Source organism: Nyctibius grandis, chromosome 1, assembly GCF_013368605.1.
Source record: "Nyctibius grandis isolate bNycGra1 chromosome 1, bNycGra1.pri, whole genome shotgun sequence".
NCBI classification, from domain to species: Eukaryota; Metazoa; Chordata; class Aves; order Nyctibiiformes; family Nyctibiidae; genus Nyctibius; species Nyctibius grandis.
This window is the reverse complement of record NC_090658.1, coordinates 125,746,895-125,772,911: the sequence shown is the minus strand read 5'-3', so window position 1 is coordinate 125,772,911 and position 26,017 is coordinate 125,746,895. Positions and strand designations below refer to the sequence as shown.

General features: G+C 44.3%; 1 protein-coding gene across 1 annotated transcript in view; it reads right to left on the bottom strand.

Annotated features, from left to right (window-relative positions):
- EVA1A (eva-1 homolog A, regulator of programmed cell death) overlaps positions 1-26,017 on the bottom strand; it is a 218,113-nt gene that overhangs the window by 21,850 nt on the left and 170,246 nt on the right. The gene's annotated exons all lie outside the window — the stretch shown is intronic.

Here is a 26,017-nt window from a genome sequence, read left to right as displayed (position 1 = left end):
TGGATTTATTCTCCTGAGTGTATCTGAGTTAAAATCTTACGAACTGCTTCACATCTTTTACTCAGATATTTTTCTTCTATCTTGAACCTTTCAAATCAGGATTTGAAGCTACAAACACCTTAATTTCTATCCAATGATGCATGTGCTTGATCTATCCACAGGCAGTTTTCCTCCTGCTTTCATAGCCATGAAAGTCAGTTGTTCTTCTTTCATCATCTTAAATGTAATAACAGAATATGAAGCATCTATTGCCAACAACTCATAAATCTCCTGCTTGATGTGGCTTTTGGTCTCTAAAGGGCACAGTGGAAAGCATCGCGTGCACCAGTCTGCTCCCTACATGTTCTATTTGGAAAGAAAAATGGATCAAAAGGAAGAAAGCCTTGTAAGAGATACCTGCAGATACGAAGAGTTACTTTCATCTGGTAGATTTCTGCCTGCTCCCGAAGTCAGTCGAGTTCTGCGTTTTCACAAGATAAAGCATCTTTAGGAGGATGAGACTCGAGCTGAGGCTTGTCCAAATTCCAGTATGCTCAGCTACACCCCTCATGGGACCTTCTGCCAGCCGGAGCTGTAGGACCTCTCTAGCAGTCCAGCTGCATCTAATCTCCACCAGGCCCAGAGACTATGACAGTAACTTTATACACCTGAGCAGCAGTAGTGTATTTTAGGGAATTGAGACGGGTCTGGATCCAACTGTTGATGTCACCTCCAGGTGCTATTGCTAGAAGCACGGGTATCTGCTGTCAGCAAGGTTGCTGCAGGAACAGAAATCTGACTTGGCACTCACATATGGAGTGAGTTCAATAGTGCCGAATAAAGCAACTTTCCCTTTATTTACATGCTGAGCATGGTCAGAATTTGACCATTCAGTTCCAGAAATGGCAGCAGGCAGGGGAGAAAAAAAACTGTAATAACTACCAGGGTGCCAAGCAGGGACTGACAGCACCTGAGAGAAGCTGCCAGTCTAGGAAGGCTACAGCAGGAGAGTCTGAGAGTCAGTTTGGGGTTTCCTTTTTTTTGCAGCACACAAGGATGTCTGAATTTGGGGCTTTGGCCCTTTATCAGTGAAGAGGAAGACACAATACAAAGAATGGCACAAAAAGGAGAATAAGGTTAATAAGGAAGTCAGACTGATTCTTCTGTTCTTCCCTATTCCCTGTTTGGACTGTATCATCTGTCACATACTTGCATTGGTACTTTGCAAACCAGCCCACTCATGTATGGATTTCTTAGGCACTATAGAGAATAATGTTGGTGTCTTCAGAGGAGAGTTGTGTTACAGAGTGTAATTTTATGCAATGCTCTAAGTATATCCACTCCACTTTGGATCAAAGCAGAGTAATGCTAAATTTCAGATTTTGACAGAATTCTTATTTTTTCTCATCATATTCAGTTATTTTAATCAAACATTTAACACTGCAAGAAAGACTTTAATATTTTAAATTACTTTCATAGTACAGAACTGTTGTCCTTGACTTATTTAGGCTATAGAGCTTGGCAAAAAGTCTTTTGTGCATCTTATCTATTTTTCAGGAAAATATGTGACACAATATGTGGCTCCCAGGAGGATGCTGACAGAGCAGTGAGCATTGTGTGTTTGAGTGTGGCTGATCCAGAGCCAAGGTATTGCTCACACCAAGAATTGCTCACCAGCAAGGGAGGAGAGTCTCTGCGCTCGGGATGCCAACACATAACCAGGGGTTGCAGCCCTGCAAGTTACCAGGAATCAGCTGAGTCACAGCAACCGATTCTGTAAAACTTGGGGCCAAAGACACTCCCTTAGATTTCAGCAAAAGGTATACAAGGAGTATCAGTGAAAGAGGCCCTTGGAGGTCTTCGCTGTTACATACCCGAAGGCAGTGGCTGGGTGAGTATTATGTATCACTGAGAGACACTTAAATGATAGCCAGGGCAAGGATATCCAAGATATACTAAGAAGAAAGGGATGGAGTAAAGGGCCAGAGGCCCTGAAACACTCTGGAGCTGAGGGGAAGCCATGCTGACCTCCACCAGGGACAGGAGACGGACGGCAGGGCAGCAGGAGCCCAGGCAGGAAAGGAAGGTACCAGCAAAAGTAAGAACACACACAGCTATGCTGCACTGTCCAAATATTTGAATAAAGAGTAAGAAGCCTCATGCTTCAGCATCTGAGCCAACAACTAGCCTGATACAATCCAACCATTATATTCCAAGAGTCAGGAATATAATTTCTCCTCTGAGACTACTGACCAAGATGGACATTTAGGGGACTTCCTGTGCCCATCTCTGAAGCAACATCACCCATTCTGCAGTCCACAGACCACTGGTGACCTGTAAGGCATCAGAAAAGTGATCCAGAAAAAAACGAATTCAAAGAAAAACCAAAACCAGCATATCACTGGATGGTCTCCCATGGTTTGCTTCAGTGTCTGCTGGCAGGCTCAGCCAGGAGATGCTTCCCGTCCGCTCTCCTTGTCTAATTAAAAATGTTTGTAATTACAGCAGTAAAACTATGCTCTGTAAAAAAATATTTTGTTTTCATCTAAGTGCTACTTATCCGACAGTGCATGCTGGTTCTTTATCAGTTCATCAGCTTTTCCTCTTTTTAATCAAACAGCAGAGAACTAGACAAGGGGCTAGAATTTTTTTCCCAAAAAGATAGCGGTGCCTTAATAACATGGGTTGAGGAATGTCATCAGAAAGCAGTTGGCAACCTCTGCCATAAAAGCCAGTGACTTTGTCTGGTCACATGGTTGACTTAGTGTGGCAATTCCCAGGTTTCCATGAGATGCCCAAACTGGAAACCCTTCACAAAGAAAGGTTATCAATAGCATTGGAATAAAGACTAGGAATGAACAAAACCGCATAAAGTAGCTACAGTGCTAAATGCCCTTCAGTTAAGTACAAGTGAATGCAGATTAATATTTACTGAACAAAAATACAATTTAGTTCGAGATCCAGAACTTCTTGTGGGGACCATTGGCTCCTGTTGTTCAGGACTTGACTTATACAAGAAGCCAGGCTACACTAACAAACTTGAAATCCAAGGAACTATGAACAAAGTGGCAAAACTGTTTTCAGTATAAATCCTTCTATTCATATGGTCATAACCTGTGAGACATCCTCCTTTGGGGCTGAAACTTCCTGAGCACAGTGGAAAGTTTGAGGAGAAACCCTATAGATGTTTTTGAATTATGAGAGTATTAAACCTCCCCTGTTTTTTTAAAGAAGTATTTTTAACTGGCAGAACCCCTCTAACACACAGCATCAGCCTTAAATTTTTTGGCTTGTAGACTGTGAAAAGTTCTTTGCATGGTTTATGTATTTTTTTTTCTGGTAGAAAACCACGTAGCATGCATCATCTTGCTTCCACGCGTATCCTGAGGGAGCAGTAAAGACTGCGAGCTCAAGTGTTACTACAATTGCTACTGCGAGTAACTGCCAGTTCTATGGAACAGCAAATTATAGTTACTTTCCTGACGCCACATAAAAGCAGATACACACCATGGAAAACAATGCCAGGGTTTTGTTTTAGCCCAGAGAGGATGTTACTGAGCACCTACCCTACGATCTTATGTAAGTTGCCCTGCAGCTACTTCCACCAGCGCACTCTGGGAGCGCTGGAAAGAACTGTGGGAATACGCAGTGCTGGATGCTCGTGGCAGCTTTCCAGTACTTAATAATTACTTTTTTTCAGACAAGACAAGGTTTTTAAAACTAAATGTTTGTTTCTATTAGGCTTCATGAAACGCTCAGCAAGGATGGTATTTCATGCACACTGGTCTGCTCTTTTCCACCCTTCACACGTGTAATTAAGATTCTTTTATACGAATGTCCTTATCTCAAATGATACCTGGATTCACACCACCTAGTTAAAGGCACTTTAATGCGATAGGAGGTGGCTAATTCATCCCTCCATCAAATACACAGATAGGGTGACTAATCTCTCAGTTTAACCACTTCAGTTAAATACCTGCATTAATGCAAGTAAGGATTCACAAGACTGAGCTGCAAGTATGCAAGTTGTAAATATATGTCGGTATAGTACATTGCTGGGCAAAAGGCTTACCTCATTTATTCCAATGTTAACGGGGCTAAATGATCCTGAATCAAATCCTACCCACCAATTAGTGCAGAAATTATTCCAGGACTGCTTGGGATACTCTTGAGACCTTTCTAACAGAACTGCAGGTCTCTGACACATCCCAGCTACTCGTAATACTTGATTCACTGGAAAATCTTGACCACGTTGCCACCCCAGCCAAGCCCCAGGGCAATCATTCTGGGAAGGTTAGCAATGCTCTGTTTCTAGTGGCCTTTGCCAAGCATGGTCCAGTTTCTGCCTGTTTGGGTAGCAAGGCCCATCAACTGCCATCTCTCCTACCTCACTTTTCAAAATAACTGAATTCAACCAGTTAAAAAGTGTAAATGGAGACACATCTTAATCTGCCATGTGTTTAAAAGTGTTTCTTATTACATATTCCCTAGGAAATGCAGATTGCTAACTCACATCCAAGGAACTCACTTCATGCTGTAGCACCTATATTTTTAGGCTCCCTTTCTGGGACTGTTAAAAAAAAAAAATAAGACTTTAACACATACCTTTGCTGCTAGTAACTTGAACCCAGTGCAGATCCTTTATCTGCATGCACTCAGTTTAAGTTGCCACTTCTTTCAAGTGGAATATAATGCTCTGTATTGCAGTATTTGTTCCCTCTACTGGATATCTTGAGCCCACCAACCCTGATACCTTATCATCAGATAAAAGGATTAATCCAACGCAAAGAGGCTGTGAGCATCTTTTGAACAAGTAAACCTTTCACAAACACATTGCCAGGAGGTGGTATAGACAGGGATGTTTTACGAGACCCTGTAAACAGCAAAGAAATTCATAAATACAGTCCTTCAAAGTATTTCTGTCCCATGCTGGGATGACCTCTGTTCACACCAACGGAGAGGCTGCCCATCCCTGTAAAGACACATGCTGCAGAATTTGCTCAGCTCACAAATAAGAGTGACCGGTCTTCCAAAAGAAAATGAATCCCTATCAATGCAACTGCACAGGATAAAATCTACCTCACAATGTGCTTGGGTTATAGCTACAAGATGTTATTAATTGCAGTTCCAATAACCATCCATGTTACTTAAAATCTGAACCTTAATTACCTTCACTCTAATAACTGCATGGAATCATAACAGTTAGAGGAGAAAAATAGTTGTTAACTTGTTGACTGCCAGATGCAGACTGCTGATAGGAGATATACCAGATATTAAAGTATTAAAACTGACCTCAGCCTGGCAGGAGAGAGCTGTGATTCACGCCCATGACTCCTAGGTGCAGTAGGAGTACAAATAACTGAATGAAGATCAAAGTGTTAGTGCTTCAGTGGAATAATCTCTCATTTACTCACAGGTAAACCTCCTTCCTTTCTCCCAGTTCAGCAGGACCTTCATCAAGTACAACGGAGAAATATATTACATCACCATCTTGTTTACACCTCTACTATCATGTTAAAATGGTTGTTACGCTGGAGGGTGAGAATTGACCCACTATTTTGCTTAGTCAGATCTTTCCATCTTTGAGTTTCTTCAGACTTTTCTCTGTGAAAAATAAAGAACCTATCTGAAAAATCTGTATTTAAAAAATATCTTGCGTGAAAGCTATTAAGGAACATAAGGAAGATTTTTTTTATGACAAGGCTGTTAAGACACTGGACCAGGTTGCCCAGAGAAGCTGTGGGTGCCCCCTCCCTGGCAGTGTTCAAGGACAGGTTGGATGGGGCTTTGAGCAACCTGGTCTAGTGGAAGGTGTCCCTGCCCATGGTAGAGAGGTTGGAACTAGATGACCTTTAACGTCCCTTCCAACCCAAATCAGTCTATCATTCTATGATATGATTCTTCACCCCTGAGCAAATAATTCACTTCCATTTATGTCCCAGGCAATGGAAAGTCTAAGACAAATAGAGTTCAAAGTAAGGCAAGTTACGAAAGAGCCGCACTCTAACTGAAAACGCAGTATGTAGAAGAAATGCCATCTTTGTGCTTGTACAACAGTCTGTGCAAAGAGCTGCCTGCGCAATTTCCCAAGAGCAATACAAGCTTTGGAGGCACCTAAGATTTGCAGGCAAGTTTCACAGAACTTGATTTCAAAACGTATCATCAGTCTAGTCTCCATACAACTGGCTGATAAAAGGAATGAAACGGCTGTGACATTATTCAAACTCAGGCATTTAATAAAAAGTAAGAGCTATAACTCTGAAATACCATGCGTAAACAGCTTCCCAGCCTCTTTCAAGGGGAATCACAGCAGTCTGCAAAGCAGAGTCTTACACCAGTCCTCAAGGAGCTTGTACCACCCTGTAAATCTCCCGTCACAGGACTGAAAGGACGGAGGTGAGACAAATGGTCAGACTGGCTTCTCCTGGCCTTGGGAGTCTGAGACCCAGCCTGCCTGCTTCCCTGCAGGCCAAGCAGGCAATGAAGTGGTTGGTGCTGCTTGCTGTGCATGAAGACAATATCTGTCCTCAGATTTTGCATTTCCAGTGACCATCTTCAGAGGCAGAAAGGATTCTTCTTCCTCAGTGGGGATCTGATGTCATCTGAGGATGTTTTGTTTGGTTTACCTTCTTCTGAAAGGTCGGAGACTAAATATACAATATCCACTGCTATCTGGAGGCAACAAGCACCTGGCCATAGAGGAAGAGGGAGGCTGTGATCTGGAAAGGAACCCACGCGTAGGAGGGATGACCCTGGCCTCGTCTGCAGACCCTGTCCTTCATGCAAAGGGTGCCTGAAGTGATAAGGAAACACAGGAAGGGAAATGCATGTGGTCCTTCCAGTGTTCCATTTAGACCATGAAGATTTTGTGGTAGATAAAATAAAGATCATCTGATCTTTGGAACTATTTACAAAGACACAAGGAGCATTAGCCTCCATTCTTACACGTCCTGGAAGAAGTAAACTGTGGTTGCTGTGATGCAAGGAAATGGTACAATCATCTGACAACCTTCATGCCATTAAACTCTCTTAGCATTCAGAACAGAGTGGCTCCATTCAAAATGCCTGCTGGAAATGGCGCGTGGCCCTTGCTAACTTCTAAGCCATGTCACGACCATGCAACACCAAATATCGTTTCTGCAACTTAGCAGGACGGTCCATTGTGTTCCAGTGTCAGGAGCTCCTGGGCTTTGGCACTGTTTTGTTCATCAGTACAGACATACTCAGTTAAGTCCAGAGGTCAAATGCAGAAGACTAAGCAGCTGTCCTAGCTTGGGAGGTCAGCACTGCTCCTCAGGGCTTATCTGGGACATGAAATCACAGGTCTGCAGCAGCACAACAGACATGAGACCCAATGTCCTGGAGATGTGTCAGGCCAGGAAAAGAGCTGGATCTGCTGCCTGTCCACAGCAAAGGAAGCTGGGATAGCCCTGTGGGACTGTACGCAGACACAGGGCTGTGACACATATTCAGCTCAGGGATGTTATCAGCTATGTGTTATGCGAATGGACAGCCCTTTAGAAACACTGAATACTGAAATGCTCCACGGGGAAAGAAGACGGCTGAAAAAATCTGCCTGGCCTCCCTTGAACTGTCCCTGCACGCATGTTCCAGCCACGCCTGTAACACAAAAACCCTGATCTATACAGAGGTACCTGCCTCTGACGGACCATCTGTGCTGCACCACCTGCCCTCGTGGAGCAGTACTCGACTTGTCGGAGCTACACAGAGCACAGCGCTCAGCCTCCACCAAGAATGAAAAGACACCAAACTCAGCTGTCCCAGGCTGAACACTCTTATCAAACTGCTTTATTAGCACCGTGTAGAGCCGCTACTGCTCAGAAACAGGAAGGAAACATATTACCATATATTTCCCCAGTGCTCCTCCTTTCCCTTTAAACACAAAGAACAAAAAGCTTGTGTTGGAGAGTCCAGCAGGCTCATGTGATTGTAAAAGGATATTATACTGGGCACCTCATCCATCAAAGAGACCAGCAGGGTTTAAGGGAGAGATGGTGGGATAAAATAGTCTCCTGGGCCAAATTCGAGCCATAAAGGTTGCTGCTTTTTCTGTCGAAGGGAAGTCTTTGACTTTTAATCTTTCCATATTTCAATTAAATGATGCAAATGACAGAGAGCTAAAATAGATGATAGATGCACAGCTAACCTCCCCCATGTTCTTGGGTTCCTAAGATTTCTCTCTTAAATACCATTACAACCACTCTGTAAAATTACAGTGGAACTTATTCTTAAGCCATGCTTGTATCAATCATTTGATTTAACGAGCTATTCAAAGACTGTTTCCCATCAGTGCTTTTCTCCAGTCATGGCTGTGCTAGAACCAACTGCAGAGACAAAAGATAACCTCCTGTGTGGAAACTCTCACCCCCACATCCATTCCCATCTAGGCAGGGCTTTAGAGACACACTTGTACACAATTAATTATGATTGCATTTTTGCAAAAATGTGATGGTATAGCCTGATATTAAAACTCCTTTTCCCTCTCAATTTGACAGGCTAAAAACAAAAGTCCAGTTTCTGATGGAGCTTCTTCAGACCAATACCTCCAGCTGTTTCAATAAGAACATCTCTTACAGACATGCTTTGCGTTTATTTATTTTCTTGTTCTTCTATTGGTATTTATTAGGGTTTTTCCAGCAAGGAACACCCTGATTGCACTATCAGGAAAACCAACAGAAGAAACAGTCCTAGAGAAATAAGTCCACATCAGTATTGAGCATGCAGAGTCAGAGATACTGCCCTGCAAGCCAGTCACCCACAGAGGGGACAAGCTGCATCTCCCCACTTCCACTAAAGAGATCAACAGCCAGAGATTTACAAGCACTCCAGCTCTCTGGAGACAGAAACCTTCCATCCAACCTAAATACAGGTATCTGCCTTCCCTGGGTGACAAGCTGACCAGGGCTGTACTCCCAGCTCCGGCTCCAACTCTTGAGATCACAAACTCCTCCTAGAAATAATTATTAATGGAAGTCTTGCCCCAAGACACCTTGATGTAGAACTCAGTAGGAGGTGTTAAACACTGGCTTCTGCTAGTGCTGGTACATGCACACAGATGGACACAAGCCACCATGAAAGATGGACTGCCAGGAGGGGGATTAAAAGCCGGCTGTGCAACTAGTCCTGAACCCAGCCTTCTTCCATCTCCTTTGTTCCGTGCTCCAGCTTTAACACTCACTGCAGCAAAGAGCTGCAAAAATGCTGCCGATAAATGTGGGGCTTAATCAAACAAAGCACTCATCATTACTTGATTAAGAATCATCTTCTTTTTATAAATATAGAGAAAATTCAAAACAGTTGTGCCCTTCTGCATTCATAGGGTGGAAGTAACTGCTGTGGGATTTGAACACAGTTAGTTAAGGTCTCTGACTGCCAGGCCAGTGTGAGCCAGACCATGTCCTGGCCTTTTGGGAGGAACGTTTGGACACAGGAATTGCTCTTTTTCCTGGATGGACACAACCAGCCAGCTGACCATATAACAGACATCAATAGATAGTTTGGGATTCAAGCACTGCACAGATGTCTGTCAAACAGAAAAGGCAGAAGATGATGTCAGAGTGATGAATTACGTGAAATGAATGCGCTAGCCTTGTTCCAGTGCACAGTAGGAAAAGTCATAATTACGAACAGCACTAATGGGAAGACTTGTTGGCTGTCACAGTTTACTTGCCAAAGACATAATGAATGATACCTCTAACGTGGGACGGCTTGACTCTCATATCCAGAGGTGGTCCTTCCAAAACAAGCTCATGACAGGCAGGTGATGTGTGCAGGAAGCTTACACGGCCAAGCCTGCATCATTTCTGCAGATAATCAGAGCACATCCACCCCAGGCTACAGGGCTGTCAGCTCCACCACCCTCATCAGTCCTCACTTGTAAGACAAATGCTGAAGGCAATAAACTGTTTAGAGACCAGTCCTATGTGTCTGCCCATAACAGAACTGAAGCGTATAGCAGAGGGTATAATCCAGTGAGTATAAAAAAAAGTAAATTTGATTTGCATATTAGATTCAAATATTCCAGCGCCATACAACCATTATCATCAAGTCTGATTGAATGAAAGCAATCCTCTGTCAAGGAGAAAACATTTCCTTTTAAAGTCTTCAAACAGCCTTGGTCCATAGCTGACAATAACCATATGTTTCTCCTCAAAAATGAACCCAACCAAAATGTTTCCCAAGCAGCACAGTACGTTAAGCACATGGGCATGTTCAGCCCAGCCACTAGGCCTTAGGGGTGCACTGGGCTCACACCACAAGCACTGCCAGCCCTCAGAACAAACACAGCACAAGGGGAGATGGGGTTAGAGCTGACACCCAGCCTGTGTGGGTGCTCCAAACTGAGTGGCTAGATATCTGGTCAAAGCCCCAGGAGCACTGCAGGGAGCTTTTGTCATGAGTTTAGAAGAAGGTTTGAACACCTACAGATTTCTAGTGTGTCACTAATTGCTGCATCCGTACAGGCTTCACCTGGGTGATGTGCTGCCCCCCCAGGACTGAACTCCAGAGCATCCTACAGAGCTCAACTGCATGGTCCTCTCAGCACTGAGCTCCCTGGTCTGCTGGCACTGCTGCTGTAGGTCCTTGAGCTACACTTCTCCTTGCAAACTAAGGAGGCACAGGGCATTGGTCCAAGCACTAGCAAATGATCATTTGTACTCTTTAAATGTTCACATAGTCCTCGACAGAAACTTGGCTCATGCCAACTAGCGCTCTCCCCAGTCATGGCTGGCCACAGCCTGGATCACTGCCCTCAGGCATCTGGGATACATGTGACTGCCCTGTTTTGAAGGAAAAACATCTGGCTAGATGCGAGTCCTGCTGTGCCACTCACCCCCAAGACCAGAGAGGCTTTGGTGTGTTTTATTTCCCAGAACAGGTGCAGCCTCTCTGCTCAGAGCAATGCCCTTTCATCACCATTCATTAACACCTAACTCAAGGAGTTTTGGTAAGGAGTAAGACCCCCAATGCACATTGTCGTACCTTTGCGTTTGCACAAGAGAGAGCAAGCCAGAGTCTGAGCTGATTTTAATTGTCCTGAGAAATCTGGCTGGGAGTCCTGTGCTGTAAAGTGAAGCCAGCTGGAAAGTAAGGCTTTCCACTCCACACTCTGCGTACACAGCCAAAAATCACATGTGGGTAGCATCACTAAAACCAAACACGTTCTCCTGTCCTGCCTTACGTTCTGTGTGAAAACAAACGGCCGCCTTCACAGTTGGAAAACTCATATTTCAAGGTACAGTTTTATGCTTCAGGAAAAAATATCCCAAAGTGAAAGAGCAGCATTAGCTTCTGGCACTGCTGAAGTGAAGCCCAAGGAGAGATCTACTGCAAATAGTCAGAGGAGAAGCACAGCAAATCCTGGCCATATGAATAACACACTATGTGGTTTTAGGCAAGTCACTAGATCAACCTGAGGCAACTGCAAAATAAAGTTGAGTGTCACAGAGCAATAGGGCTGAAAATTACTTTGCATGGTCATCTAGTCTACCCTTCTGGTCCCATAGCAGGATCCAATCTAGCTTGCTTTTAAAGACTCATGATGATGTAGACCCCACGATTACCATCCAGACTCTTCCAGAACCTCCCACTTTTCACCACTATAACATTGTTTTGAACATACAACTCCAATTTCCTCTGCTACAATTTATGTTCTTACCCTCTCCAACAAGGTGGTTAATAGGCAGTCCTTCCCATCTCTGCCACAGCCTTGTATGTATCTGAAAACTACTAACCTACTCTCTTCCCAGACTTTTCTTTTTAGGCTAAATGACTTCCAATTAGGATTCATATTACAATTGTACCCAAAGGCAAAACCAAGGCTGAGGTCCTCCCTAAAACCACACAAATGTAGTTTAAGAGTGTCCCTCCTCCAAAATGCTTATAAACCACACAAAAAGGAAAGGGAAAGTGAAAGTAAAATGGTCAATGAAAGATATGATTATTTCTATTTTAAAGGTAGGAACTTGGCATAGATAGATATATGTTTAGTCTTTTCAATAACTCCCCTAGCTGCAAAGGAGTTTACAGAAGGCTTAGTACCTAACTGAATTATTGCATTTGAAAATGTGGTTATTTCTGCTTCTACTGAGCTGCTAGATAAACTATTTTGAAATACAACCTGAAGATGTATGAATGCTTGTGACAGAGCTGGGAAACACAAACCAGATCCTCCAAGTCCCCCCCCAAAGCCCTAATCTCAAAACCATTCTTCCTTGTAGGGGAAGCAGTGATGATTAATGATATTTTTCAAAGCTCTACGAAGGTCATATTTTTTCTACAGGAGCTTGAGACAAAATGATCCTTACTCGCTTGAAACACTTACATGCACCATCCCTTGCAGGGCAAACCATAATAATGAATACAAGTTTAAAGGATTCTGCACATCAAATTTACTGGACATGCAAATTTCCTCCAGACAGAACCATTATTAATTGCCTGAATGGTAAAATTTAGGATTTTCTAAAAAAGTCTTTTGAGTCTGTATGTGCACTCCTGATCACCCATAGGCTTCACTGAACAATCACTCACAATTTTAATTTGTTCCTTTTGACATTAGTGCACACACTAATTCCCTGCTTGTTGCAATTTTACGCTTTAGCAACATTTTCATGCCCTGCACCGCAGTAGTTTCAAATTTAAAATAACTCTCACAGTTGAGGCAAGTGTAGTTCCAGCATATCCACTGAATATCAGCCAGCTTATGCCAGTCTAGAGGACTATAATATCAAAAAATTAGTGGACCCTAGATATATTGTAATAAATGCAAAGGTAATGCTAAAGAGCTAAAAAACCCACAGGGAACAGAATGCTTCTAAATAAATGTAAACATTATTTTGTCAGGAAGTTGCATGTGAGGATTGAGTTAGACAAACAATTTGATGAAAAAATCTGGTCCTAAAAGAACCTCAGGGGAAGCAATGAATCTTGAATTGTTCAGATATAAAACATATCCTCCAACTGGAAAACCTGTTTGAGAGTAGTTAGCTACAGAGCGTGCTTGGGTTGATGACCTCAGTCTGTTCATGCCCACATAACTATGGCACCAAACCGTCACTCAGCACAGCAGCAGGGCAGGAGTCAATTCGAATTGTACCTAAAGGATGGAGGAGCTGTAGCACGTTGGGAACAGCAGCACTGGAAAAACACAGAGAGGTCACAGTGGATAAAGAATATGCAGTGCAGTGCTCTGATTGTGGCACGTTACTTGAAGACATAAAAGAGAGGAGTATTTTAGGGGCAGGGCATGTTACCTCTCTTACATGGCATGGATGAGAGTGAAACTGGAACATTATGTATAATTCAGGCAGTCCATGTTTTAACTTGAAAAAAGATGAAAGAAGAAGCAGAGATGAGGCAGTGGTATGATTCAAGACCTGAAAAAATGCTTTATGCTGGAAAATGGAAAGAGCACAATGTTTAGTGTATCAACATGGAGCCTGTGAAAGATGACTTGACTTGATGTATTAGGAGAAAGAAACTACCAGCTGCCAGTGAACACTTCAGTCTAGCAGAGGGAGTCATAACAAGAACCACTGGCTGGACACATCCCAGATCAGAGACATGGTGCAAGTCTTGAACAGTCAGGATCACTAATCTTTACTATCACTGACATGGGTGACTCCAAATCAGGCCTGAACCCCCAGGTGGGATGTGTTTATTGTACTGAGCTTGGTACAAAAGCAACTGGATAAGATGTAATAACACATATTAGATCATGTTGGACGACCCCATGGTCCCTTCTGGCTTTTAAGCTCTGTGAATGAACCTATGACCTTTAATAAACACTGGCTGCACTGGTGAAGATATTTAAATGTATGCGTAATGAGTTTCCCATTATGCTAAAGCATGCATCTTCAACTCTGTTTCTAAGAACACTTAACCTCATGTTTTTCCAAACATGGCCTGTACTCCTATACTATCAGCTCCTGCATTACTGTTACTATTTATTTGCACACTAAGGTAGTATTTCCTGTGATTTCAGCACCACCAGACTCCTTTCTGTTCTGCCAAAATTGCCTGGTCCCCTCCCAGCTCTTCCCCGTGTACTCATGCAGCCAGCACTCTTCCTTCTCCTCTTTCCCCTAACTCGTGTCCCTCTTGCTGTCCCACCCTGCTGTCTCTAAGGAACCCCCAAATAAGACTTCTTAAATTCTCTGTCTTGCTTTGGGCCAGCCCTCCAGGAGCCAGTTTTCTCCCGGTACGCAGACACATGCCCCTTCCTTAGTTTTTAATCCTCTCTCTCTTCCCATCCCAGACCCTGCATGGCCAACACCGACAATTTAAGGCACTCTGCACCAGTTGTGCTGTATCCATGTCTACGCGTATGGTATTAGGTGAGGATGACTCTACGGTAAGGGGACTTAGCTCAAAATTCTCTAATTGCGGTTCAAACAGAAACGCCTAATTTAAAACTAGATTGAGCCAAAGCTAAAGGCTGAGATTTTCACCATGCACACAGAAAGAAAGGCCAGTGTCTAATTCCTATAGATTCCTTTGTAAATCTTTGTAAGTATATTGCAGACCAGGCTTTCACCAACACACAGATTAACCAGGCAACCCCTAAGCATGGCCTGTCTTCACTCTCACTGTCTTTGATGTGACATCTCTCAATGTACATTTTCACTGCATTCCCTTTAAGACTGCGCCAAAACTGTCCCTATGCAAGGGATAATTCAAAGAGTATAAAGGTAGTTTCCTTTCCTTTATAATTTGAAAGCGGCAGGAGGCACATGAGCTATATACAACATCTCAGCATTTGTCGCATTTTCGAACATAGAATCATAGAATCATTTTGGTTGGAAAGGACCTTTAAGATCATCAAGTCCAACTTTTAACCCAGCACTGCCAAGGCCACCACTAAACCATGTCTCTAAGCACCACATCTACTCATCTTTTAAATCCCTCCAGGGATGGTGACTCCACCACTTCCCTGGGCAGCCTGTTCCACTGCTTGATAACCCTTTCTGTGAAGAAATTTTTCCTGATATCCAACCTAAACCTCCCCTGGTGCAACTTCAGGCAGTTTCCTCTTGTCCTACCACTTGTTACCTGGGAGAAGAGACCAACACCCACCTCGCTACAACCTCCTTTCAGGTAGTGGTAGAGAGCGATAAGGTCTCCCCTGAGCCTCATTTCCTATATGCTACCTACTGCAAAGCCCTGAGCAACCCAGTCTGCCCTCATAGGTGATCCAGCTTTGAGCAGAGTCAGATACAAGGCCCTCCAGAGCTCCGCCCCAGCCTGAATCACCCTGTGCTCTATGATCCGATTTCATTGCGTATCTGTGATGGAGTTCTGCCTGGAGCCCCTTGCAAGAATCATGCTTTATTTTACCTGTTTTGGCTCTGGATATGTTACTACTCTCAACACTGTAGATAACACATTTGGGGGCAAAAAATAAGTAAAAGAGAAAAAAGGCAGGCAGGTCCACCCGACCATAAGTAGCATACTGAGCAGGCAGTCGAGTCTTTTACACATAATCCCCTCTCTAAGACTAGCTAATAAGACCCTTTAACCTAAATAAAGGCATTTTGTACGTGTTTATTTCATGTTGATGCTCTTTTCTCCTAGTCCCTGACTCCTGAAGCCTAGTTACAACCTTTCTATGCTTGCATTTGTCCCGTGGAGACAACACGTAAGTTAGTGTGTCTTACCCCACCACCCTTGAAAATCAGCACGCAGCCCCGCAGACGCCGAGCCGCTCTTTGTTTACCATCTTGTTATTTTCAGTCACTCTCGCTTGCACTTGCAAAGCGAATCATTAATGGCAATCACATGTGCACAGGGTGTCACACCCCAACACATGCCTGTCTGTGATTTATCACCCTCCACTTCCTGGCACATAAGGCAGCCCAGTATCTGGTTGTGACTAGTGCCCCGTTTTGGTCTGAGGTTCCTTTTCTCCCACGGCGTCTGAAAGCACTGAGAACCAAAAATGACACAGGGAGCAAACCAGCCCATGCTGCGCTGGAGCAGGGCTTGAGTCTTGCCATCGAAGCAAGTGGGGAGCAACTTTCAGAAACGTGCATCTACAAAACATAGTCTGTTTAATTCCTGTTTACAGTGTTATATGACCACGCACACCCCTATGTCCTGCTGACACTCAAGCTGTGGTTTGCAAACCACTCAGAAGTAGCTTGTTAAAGAAAAGTCATTTTTATCCCTTTCACTTTTAATAATTTGAGGAGCTTCTCAGTCTGTTTTCACAGCATGCAGATGGCTTGGAAAATAGTAACTTACGTGGTGGAGGGTTAGATCAGGTTGCCTACTCTCACTGTCCAACTCAGGCATCCTAATTATCATGAAATCTAAATTCAAGATGATGATGAGCAATTCAGAGAACCGCCAAAGGCTCAGAGCTTGGCTTGTAACACCATCAACGGGGAAAAATAATCACTGATTCCATGCTGGAAACCTGTAACAGACAGACCCCATAATTGCCAATCAATCAGAAGTGTGAAAAAAATCAACCCTTAATAAACATCACAGAGCTGGTAAATCCTGAGGGTGGACCAATTCCTGTTGGAGCTATGAAGGACATTTCAGAAGGTTTGTCTATAGTCAATGACCAAAGTGGGGACTTAAGAGAGACCTGTCTGTGAACTTTTAGAAGTATCCTGTGGAAAAAAACAAATAGCCCAGTACACGTCTACTCTGTTCCGTTATGTAATTATCATGGGATTTTATATACCTCATTAAAGGTGCTGGTGTGACATAGTGGGTCCTGGTACATAGGGCCACTTCAGGACCGTTATGTACCCAATGTTAGAAGAAAAGCAGTATCACCACTAGTCTGAAGACCTGAAATGGCCTCTCAAGGCAAGAACTGACAGACAACGCTGAGAGCTCCAGTACAACAAATAATAGTCTGGAAACAGCAGGCCAGTGGCTAAGGTTACCATTAACGCACCTGAACTCCAAACAGAAACCACGCTTCTGATGCAATGATACCCACTGAGGTATCCTCAGGGTCGGTTATTCTTTATTTCAAGATTTGCATGCTTTCCCAGACTGTCTTCCTGACCTAACAGAGTCAGAATGGTTTGGGTCAGAAGGGACCTTCAAAGATCATCTAGCCCAACCCCTCTGCCATGGGCAGGGACATCTTTCACTAGATCAGGTTGCTCGAAGCTCCATCCAGCCCGACCTTGAACACTGCCAGGGAGGGGGCATCCACAGCTTCTCTGGGCAACCTGTTCCAGTGTCTCACCACCCTCAACATAAATAATTTCTTCCTTATATCTAATCTAAATCTACGCTCTTTCAGTTTAAAACCATTGTCCTTGTCCTGTCACTACAGGCCCTGGTATAAAGTCTCTCTCTGTCTTTCTTATAAGACCCCTTTAAGTATTGAAACGCTGCAATAAGGTCTCTCAGGAGCCTTCTCTTCTTCAGGCTGAACAGCCCCAACTCCCTCAGCCTGTCTTCATAGGAGAGGTGCTCCAGCCCTCTGATCATCTTCGTGGCCCTCCCTCTGGACACGTTCCAACAGCTCTATGTCCTTCTTCTGTTGGGGCCCCCAGAGCTGGATGCAGCACTGCAGGTGGGGTCTCACGAGAGCGGAGCAGAGGGACAGAATCACCTCCCTCGCCCTGCTGGCCACGCTGCTTTTGATGCAGCCCAGGATATTGTTGGCTTTCTGGGCTGCAAGTGCACATTGCCAGCTCACATGCAATTTTCATCAACCAGTATCCCCAAGTCTTTCTCCACAGGGCTGCTCTCAATCAATTGCCCTCCAGTCTGTATTTGTGCTTGGGATTGTCCAGGTGCAGGACCTTGCACTTGGCCTTGTTGAATTTCATGAGGTTCACATGGGCCCTCTCCTCAAGGCTGTCAAGGTCCCTCTGGATGGCATCCCTTCTCTCAAGCTAATCAGCTGCATCCCTCATCTTGGTGCCATCTGCAAACTTGTTGACACAAATGAAGCACAACATCAGACATGGCTGGTGTGGGACTATGTGGTGACCAATGGATTTTAGCATCAAGAAATGCTTCTGCTAATCAGCTTTTGTATCATTCAAGATACCAAATATTAGCTCCGTTAACAGAAGGAAGAGAAACTTTGGTTGAGACTAAGCATACAGGAATGTCTCGCTTCATCTTTATCTTGACTTTTTAACGTTGAAGCGTCAGTCCTGCTCACATGTTGATAAAGTTACGTGTACTGGTCCAAAATCATGCTTCACCTAACATCAGGCCTAGCCTAAAATTTAAGAGATTAGTTTAAACTAGATGATGAAATTCTCTGTGTCACTAACAGGCGGAGACAATCACCTTCCCAAGGCAGTTTAGCCCATCCTACATTAGATGTCCTGGATTCTGGACTGATGTGTTCTTTGAAATCATCCACCTCTCTCCATCACCTAGAAAAGCAAGATTTCACTGAAAAGCTAAGCCAGCTTAAGAGTCTACTGTTGCCAAAAAGGGGAAGTTTTATTTTCCCTCCCTTCCCTGCTTTTATCTCCTTCTGACCCTGATTCCCCTTCTTTCCCTACTTCTAGCTATCCCCATATCCTTCAACTTGATCTCTCCCCCCTTGCCCAGTCAAAAGTAAGCCAATTTCACTTACAAATCCAAACAGTCACTTTTTTGCCTTTTTTGTTTTCTGCCATTTCAGTGAATTGAATGAACCAATTTATCAAACAATCGGCAGGAGCAAGCAGCCGGGTTTGCCCTGCTTTGGTGTTAAAGAGCTTGTAATTCAGCTCAAGTCATGTCATGAACCATATGTGTAAGTATCCTTGTACACAGAGTTACTCATCTGCTCACAGAATAAAGCTAATGAGTCAAAAAAATAAAAAATAAACTTTCCTTTCTCCTCTTCCACACCGTAAATTAGATATTAATAACACTCACGAAAAAACTCTTTTGAAGACAAACCCACAGCTCATGTAGCACTAAGCCTCAAGCACAAAAGAACCTTTGTCCAAACAAATTCAGACACATGTGAACAGCAATAAAACTCACCTATGTGCAAGTATTAACATCTGGACTTAAAAACAGCCCTGGTGGATGCACAAGGGGAAGGAGACCTTTCAAATAATTGAAAATGTGTATCTTAGTATTTTGTACCTTTCCTTACAATCGCAAGGGTGCTGCGGTCGCTATGTCTATGCTTATAAATAGAACAAGTCAAGGCTCATTCTCTGACCCTCAGGGCAATACGCACAGCACAGCTTGTGTCCATATGGTTAAACTTTCTGCCTCGCACCCTCCCACACAGCATGGCTTCATCCGTACTGCTTACTGGGAAGAGCAACTGGCCCATGCTAGCTCCCAAACCGTGCCTGGATGAGGGCTAGTTAGCAGGGAGCAAAGCCAGGGCAAAGAGCACAGGAACAATTAAGCAGTTTGGACGATGCAGGACAGTGCTTGAGCCCACACCTTGGACCTGTGCAGTCTGCTAGTATAGATGCAGCCTGTGAGAGTAGTCAGAGATGCAGACAAAGAGTCATGTGTCTGTATATTTAATATAAATCGAGCTTGATCAGAGGTGAGCTAAAGTCAGAATCTGCAATGCAAACACCATAGAAAGAAAATTCATTTTTGCCTTCCTCCCAGCTAATGTTGCACTATAAAACTATCCTAACAGCATATTCCTACTTAGCACATATTTATATGCAGTATCTTACATTATTCCTGGCTGGATATCACTTATTATTGTTGATAAGCAATCTGACTCCTATGTTTTAACCTACAAAAATGTCATCACAAACCAGGACCTACCAATTCTGCAAAGAAAATCTATTTTCCAGGCAAGGCTGCCTCCCTACTGTGCAGCTATTCAGAAAGGTGTGGGAACACCAACACTCATTCTACACAGTATTTTCCTGTCCTGGGAAAGGTGTTTTGGAGAGGGAAGACTTGATGTGCATCTAGCACGAAACTCAAAAGGAAATATTCTGAAAGATGCACTGTTTGCCTTGAAGCATGAGAGTCAAATGCTGTGTGGTCTTTAGAAACAGAGCTGTGCTGCTTCTCAGAAAATGAGGGAAGGAAAACGAGCAGTAGCCTTCCAGTGTGACCCCACTGTGTGTTCTAGCATTTCATTTATGGTTTGCCTTCACCAAAGGATTAATTTGCTGTTAATCTGAACCCTCCCTATTCAGAGACTCCACATCAGCAATGTCTTGGAAAGAACAGTGTCTCTCAGGACCTTCTCATAATCAAACTACAGAAATATGGTGTGTTATTAGGGCAGGAACTAAACTAGCTGGAAAAGTGTTTAGAGTGTAGTTATCAATGATTCATTTTTTACAGTGAAAGGATAAGTGAAGTGGGGTTTTGCAAAGGTCAGTCCTAGATCCTGTTCTAATGAAAATATTTTCATTTTCCTGGACACATAGTACCTGGATGATGACCAGGATGCTGGAATATAGATAATGTTTATGACATTTGCAGATGATACCAAGCTAGGAAGGACTGCAATACAGGGGGAGAGAGAGAATTCAACATTGAGAGGCTGGAGATACAGAGAAGTCCAAGATACCAAAGTCAGCCAGAAACAATCCACTGGGCAAAACAAGGATGAAAATCAGCTTTCCACATAGCAGTTCTGCAGATCACACGGCTGAACATCACCCAGTGATGTCAAGTGGCTAATGGACCTCAGACCAGAAGATCTAAACCCTTTCCTTTTGCTCAACAGTAGTAAGAGCTCAGCTAGAGTACTGTGCCTGGTTTGGGGCTCTTGGTTGCAAGTGAAATGTGGACCTCCAGGAGAGAGTCCAGAGGAAAGAAAAAGAACAATCAGTAATTAAGGGAATACTGATACTGTCACCATAAACAGCAGAAGACAGAAGGAACCTGGGAGACGTGAAAACAGGCTTCAAAAATACAAAGGTTTCTAGACAGCAGAAAGAAATAATCTATTTTTATGCTCATTTGGACACATGAGAAGTAATGGGTTAAGAGAAATTGCATCAGGAAAACTTTGGTTAGTCACTAGGAAAACATTTCTAATGGAAAGGAAAGCATGAAAGTGCATTGCCAGAAGAGTCTCCCCTGATCGAATACCTGTCATGAGTGATCTGTGTCCATCCTGCTTGGTGCCAGGAGGGTGGACTAATGAGCTCTTGAAAGGAGTTTACAGTTGCATGACTCATGAGTGAAGCAGTTACCTCTGCATGTGTACAAGAAGATCCTGACAAAGCCAGCCTGTGTTAGCAACTTTAAATTGCCTGCTAGCCATGGGCATAGTACTATGACAAACCATTCTTGGTTTCCCCAAATCTCCAGAGTCTTCCAGACTTAATCCAGTCTAATTCAGTCCCAACTGTCTGCTCACTCATCAAATCCCCTTACTGGACTATGACAAATCAGCTTTTATCATATCTGTTCTCCAAGGTGGTAGTGATAAGGTCTACGTTAAGCCACCGAGGCATCATGTTGCCAGCTGACCAGGACCTCTTACCAAAACACTTTTTAACTTTATAAGGATGGCATAAAAACATATAGGTTAGGGAAGCAGAAAAACTTCATAGGAGTAGAAAACTGAAATCTGTCCAGAGGGAGATAATTAAAAAGGTAAACCTCTAGATCATCTATGCAGGTCGGCTGCAGAAGTCAAAGATCCAGCGAGCAAAGGACTGGAAGAGGCGAATTGGGTTTTCAAGTCCTTACAGACATGGCAAACTGTACTAGAAATTCAGTCCAAATGGATTTCCTTCACACTCCTCCATGCAGCCAACCATTACCAGCAAATAGAAGATGTTTCAAACCTACAGCATGACAGAAAAAAAGGCAAGGAAGACCAGAAGCACTCTGCAAGTATTACTGGGGATTTTGGGGGTGTACTTGTGCAGAGGATTGGAGGAAATGCCTCCCCATGCCCCAAAACACACCTCAGCAAGGTCAGACCTCCTGAACATGAAGAAGGCAAAGCACCCAAGAGTCACCTCTGCATTATCACAAGCCCTGTCCCCTCTCTTCCATAAATTAGCTAAGACTCTGATTTGAAACAGAAAACTTCTCATTAGCATCTCTTACTTGTGAGACAGTTAAGGGTTTGATTACTATTTTCAAGCAGTATAAAAGCCCCAGTCAGCAGGCTGACTGGTTTCATCCCTGAAGGAAGAAGGTATTTCTATTTACCTTTTGCACTTCTGCCTTGGAACAACAAACTGTCATTTCTTCGTAACAGGATTAAATGACCCCACCACTCACCTCCACATCTTCACTCTGTGTCTTTGGAGCTTCTCAACCTGTATTTCCTCTCCTTTCTTCTTGCTTTTTGTTTTCATCTACATGTTTACTGAGGGATGTATCCTGCCTTGTCTCACCCCTACCCAAAGCCCATCCAATGCAGCCTATAAAGCAGAGCATGATTTGTGTGGGAGCTTCCACAATGTGACGTTTGTAAATCATCATCTAAGTGTTGCAGAGTGCCAAAGCCTGCAATAACTAAGCATTCAGTGAGTGACCAGCAGTGACCTGATTCTGGCAGTCAGTGATTCTTTCAAAACCCGCCTGGACGCGTTCCTGTGTGATATGGTCTAGGCAATCCTGCCCTGGCAGGGGGATTGGACTAGATGATCTTTCGAGGTCCCTTCCAATCCCTAACATTCTGTGATTCTGTGATTCTGTGATGTTCTATCAGTGGATGTTGCTTGACACCTAACCCAAATAAATGCATCATCCTGGCGAAGCAAAGAGAAGAGGAGAAGATGCAGACAAGCTAGCCTTTCTCTGCAGTCACTACAACAGACAGAGGAGAGCACCAAAGCTGTGACCACTGGCATGAAGGATTTTGCTGGCGTTACCACATCAGCCGTAGCAAAGAAAAAGCCATAAGGCTGGTCCCAGCTGTACAGGAGAAGGAAAGCCTTTGAGCAGCAGCTAGGGCTCTGCCTGCTTTTTGTTTGCACTCAGTTTATTTCTCACCCTGGGCGTACCACTTAAGGCAGGATTCATGACATAACAATCAGGCATACGAATTTCACTTCAGGGAGAAGGTAAGTGCTTAGCACTAACAAAATGAGTCACCAAAAAAAATACTGATTTCCTGCCCAGGCACCTCACTAAATTTCTTCACACCTAGACTTGCTTTGACATCTAAGGTTGGCATCCACTGTGCATGCCCAGGAACACCACCAGCTCAGCTAAGCACCCCTGAAGGACCCATCTCCTCCAGCGGTCTCCTGCCACACTGACAGCACCGGTTTTGGCACAAAGCCCAGCAATCACAGCCATTCTCCATCAAAAAAGTGCACTCAAAGGCCACCTTCTGCAGCCTTGTCAGTGGAGCTCAGGAAACAAGAGATGCACTTCCAAATCCCAGCTCAGCCTCAGGAGGGCTTAATAATTTCCACATCCTGAAGGGACCAGAATGCCCCGCTGATGGAGCTGCCTTCTCCTCCTGGGGAAGCTCAGCAGCTGCAGTGTCCTCAACCCAAAAGCACAAGGCAGAGTCTTCACAGAATCACAGACTGGTTGGGGTTGGAAGGGACCTCTGGAGATCATCTAGTCCAACCCCTGCCAAAGCAGGTTCACTCAGAACACGTTGCACAGGGTCATGTCCAGGCGGGTTTTGAATATCTCCAGAGAAGGAGAGTCTACAACCTCCCTGGGCAGCCTGTTCCAGGGCTCTGTCACCGTCAAAGTAAAGAAGTTTTTCCTCGTATTTAGACAGAACTTCCAGCAAGACTTCACAGTCTTGCTGTGAAGCTTCACTACCACATGGGCAGATTTGAGTTTTGCAACCCAGGTGAGGCAGGGCTGCATTCCTTAGAGCAGCCCTGATGGTCCATACTGCTGCTCTTCTCTCAGGAACAACAGTAACAAAAGCCTGGCCAGCGCACCCGTTAGGTAAAGAAGACTACAGACATTTCCTTGCTTCAGTCATCAGCCACACAAGGCAAACACCTGCTGGGTGCCTCAAGTGGGCCCTGGTCACGGATACAGAAAAATTGCTGGCAGCATGGCGCTTGGCTCCTGCAGCCTTCAAGCTGGGACTGGGAGAACTGGTGTCTGGTCCCGATTCCTGGCTGATGAACACAAGCACCTAAGTGCTCACGCGGATCATGCTTTACATCCCTCCTGGCCTCAGTTCTCCACACAGCACCTCCCAGTACCCTGTGGGCTACCGAAGGCTAATGCAAAGCCTTTGGGTGACAGTGAGTGGGACCTGTAAGTCGCTCTCATAGACAGGTACAGCCTTTTCCATTGCAGGCACTACAACAGGAAATGAGTAAAAACACATCCACATTCCCTTGGACTTCAAAAAGAACCAAATCTTGATCCAACCTCTTTAGTGAAGGTTACAAGCTGGAAGACTCTTCATAGCAAGAGTCACAAAGCATCCTGAGAAAAGAGGAGCTACAGCTCCTACTGCCCTGTCACGCTCTCAGCGCTGTGTCATTCCCTCGCTGGCCCCCACTACAGTGTTTTTATGGTTCTCTCGCTTCCCTTTCTGCTCTCTTTCATGGTCCCCCAGAGTTTCAATCAAAGTTACGTTTCCCCACTTCTCGTTCTCCCCAGCCCCTTGCATTCCTGGAAGGAAAACAAGGACAGACGGAGCTGGCTGGCCGTAAAAAGCTGTTCTCACCACGAAAGCAGCGCTTTCCAATAAAACTTAAGCAGTCTGGTTGCGCTGCCTGTGCTTCACTTCCCTGCTTTAGGGCACATCTGCAGAGATGCAGCAGCCTCAGATGGGTGACATAAATAATAAAGAATCATTCTTAATAATCAAGCAACTTCAGCCTTGCCAAAAAAAGTAGCCGATACACCCACTCCAGCTACTGCACGCTTATAAATATGGTGATCTCTGGAGCCCCCCTCCCCCCAGAGCTGGTGACTGAATGAACCCCAGGTTTGATTTTTCTCTCAGTTGACTTGTTTATTGCCAAATTCCAAAACCAAAAAAAAAAAAAAAATGCACTTTTCAAATGTGATTTATGAAGTGCCTCTAAGTAAGCGCATGCACGCACACATAAAAACACACAGGGCTGTGGCTCCAGCTGCACGGGAAAAGCGGCAACAGGAACTCTCACTGCATAATAAACACTACCTGAGCAAGCCCTGTTCTTTGGCTGTGAAGGCTTGGGGACAGATCTTCGGGGGAGGCATAACTGCATCACTTCATTAGCTTCCTTCGAGTTGTAAAATGATGCTTTTTTGGTTCATTTTGAACAACTTTTCTTAAACACAGACACACACACAAAAGGCAGCTATCAGCCCTTGGTCAGTTCAAACTAGGCCGTCCCTGCATGTCCAAATAGTTTAACAGCCCTCCTTTAAGCCTTTACAAGCATCTCCTCCTGCCATCAAAGAAGAAGGCTGTTTAATTTTCATTTTAAAGGGCAGAAGAAAAGCATATTAATCTTCAACCCATCTTTGGTTAACAAGAGTGCTGTGTACTCTGTCCCAAAGCAGCAGTCATCGTCCAAGATGCTCTCACAGCTATTTGCAGAGCAGGGGATCTTGCATCACTCTTGTTAACTCGATGTGTAAGTCGCTGAGAAGCAAAAGAGGGTTTTCAGCAAGAGCAAAGGTCATTTGCTGTAACTTGCATGCTCTGAGTGGCTAAATGTGAGCAAAGCATTTTGAGCCCCAAGACACACTCCATGATAAAGCCCGGTCCAACAAAGGTGGTGTGTGCAGGGTGATGGGGACCTTCAGCCCCTGCTCAGCTCTGTAAAGGAGCTCAAAATTGCATCTCAGGAGGTCCATGCTCTGAGCTTTACCCCGACTCCTGCTCTCCTCCCCAGGCCTGTGGAAGTTCACATATTTTTAGCTGTTTGCCATGAGGGAAGGAATGTCTTTTCCTAAGTTACCTCATTCACAAGGGCAGTTCAGCCAAGACAAACAGGTCCTAAGTGTGATTACACCAGCTCCAGCCAGGGGAGAGAGCTCGCACCACATTAATGTGTATGCTCGAACCATAAGTACCTCGAATTATTAGTATTTATGGTGCATGAAGTTACCTTCCTGACTTCCTCACCTGGCCACACAGATAGGAGGGGGAGGGAATTACAAATCCTTCCTGCCTTTACATGGCTGAACACCTCTGAAAGCG